Here is a 2,351-nt window from a genome sequence, read left to right as displayed (position 1 = left end):
AATATTTCAAGCAAATGCCCGGATTGAGAGATATGAAGTATCCAATAAGTTCTACAACTGCAAAATGGAGGAGAATAGTTCTGTCAGTGAACATATACTAAGAATGTCTGGGTACCACAACCACTTGACTTAGCTGGGAGTTAATCTTCCTGATGATAGTGTCATTGACAGAGTTCTTCAATCACTACCACCAAGCTACAAGAGCTTTGTGATGAGCTATAATATGCAAGGGATGGATAAGACTATTCTCGAGCTCTTCGCAATGCTAAAGGCTGCGGAGGTAGAAATCAAGAAGGAGCATCAAGTGTTGATGGTCAACAAGACCACCAGTTTCAAGAAAAAGGGTAAAGGGAAGAAGTGAAACTTCAAGAAGAACAACAAGCCAGTTGCTGCTCAAGTGAAGAAACCCAAGTCTGGACCTAAGCCTGAGACTGAGTGCTTCTACTACAAAGGGACTGGTCACTAGAAATGGAACTGCCCCAAGTATTTGGCGGAAAAGAAGGATGGAAAAGTGAAAGGTATATTTGATATACATGTTATTGATGTGTACCTTACTAATGCTCGCAGTAGTGCCTGGGTATTTGATACTGGTTCACTGGAAACAGGGGCTACAAATTAAGTGAAGATTGGCTAAGGACAAGGTGACGATGTGCGTGGGAAATGGTTCCAAAGTCGATGTGATCGCCGTCAGCACGCTACCTCCACATCTACCTTCAGGATTAGTTTTAGACCTAAATAATTGTTATTTGGTGCCAGCGTTGAGCATGAACATTATATCTGGATCTTGTTTGATGTGAGATGGCTATTCATTTAAATCAGAGAATAATGGTTGTTCTATTTATATGAGTAATATCTTTTATGGTCATGCACCCTTGATGAGTGGTCTATTTTTACTAAATATTGATAGTAGTAATACACATGTTCATAGTATTGAAGCCAAAAGATGCAGAGTTGATAATGATAGTGCAACTTATTTGTGGCACTGCCGTTTGGGTCATATTGGTGTAAAGCACATGAAGAAACTCCATTCTGATGGACTTCTGGAATCACTTGATTATGAAACACTTGGTACTTGCGAACCATCCCTCATGGGAAAGATGACTAAAACTCCATTCTACGGAACAATGGAGCGAGCAACAGAGTTATTGGAAATCATACATACTGATTTATGTGGTCCAATGAACATTGAGGCTCGCGACGGATATCGTTATTTTCTCACCTTCGCAGATGATTTGAGCAGATATGGGTATATCTAGTTAATGAAACATAAGTCTGAAACATTTGAAAAGTTCAAAGAATTTCAGAGTGAAGTGGAAAATCATAGTAACAAGAAAATAATGTTTCTAGGATCTGATCGTTGAGGAGAATATTTGAGTTACGAGTTTGGTCTTCATTTGAAACAATGCGGATTAGTTTTGCAACTCACGCCACCCGGAACACCACAACGTAATGGTGTGTCCGAACGTCGTAATCGTACTTTAATAGATATGGTGCAATCTATGATGTCTCTTACTTATTTACCTCTATCATTTTGGGGTTATGCTTTAGAGACGGCTGCATTCACGTTAAATAGGTGTGGCACCCCGGCTCAGAGCGACCGGTTTACCATGCATTGCCAGCCCAGAGACCATGTCTTCTGGCAACACACAACATCTTGGTACAGAAAATAACCGGTTTATTGATGCTAGCGGATCAGAGTTTATATTACAACAGGGGTCGAGGCCAAGCGGCACAGACGGTGCGGCTGAACAATATGTACATTATTTAGTGAACATAAAGGGGCCTCGATCATAACAACTACGCGGCAGCGGAACAACGTCATAGCGGAAACTCCATAGCACAGGACACCGATGTGGACACGATCTAGAATTGAGCAGCACTCCTTTCCAACGAGACTTTCATGAAATCTGGCATGACACGCCAGGTCAGTACATTGAATGTACTTGCAAGCTCACAACAGGCATAATCATAATGACAAACAATATCATGATAATTAACCAATTAATAATGCAATAATGTTCCAACATGCTGTGATCATGCTCTTGTGATAAACGTCCCTCGGGACCGACTTACCAACCGTGATCGTTCTCGGATCACAAACAAACCACCACCGTGGCCTTGACAAGAGTAACTCATGATCCTTACGGCGATCACAACCACGACCAATATTTGGTCTCGAGCATATCGATGGCCTTTTCGCCATCATCAACAGTGCAAAGTTCATAACTTAGTGTGCAAATTTACTAAACGTTGACTCATGGTGGGACCTACTACGAGGCGTCGGTGACCGTGGACTCGGCTATTGATAGATTATACACTCTGCAGAGGTAGCACACTATACCCACACCACG

Source organism: Triticum urartu, unplaced genomic scaffold, assembly GCF_003073215.2.
Source record: "Triticum urartu cultivar G1812 unplaced genomic scaffold, Tu2.1 TuUngrouped_contig_276, whole genome shotgun sequence".
Taxonomy (NCBI): domain Eukaryota; kingdom Viridiplantae; phylum Streptophyta; class Magnoliopsida; order Poales; family Poaceae; genus Triticum; species Triticum urartu.
Note: the sequence above shows the minus strand (reverse complement) of the source record.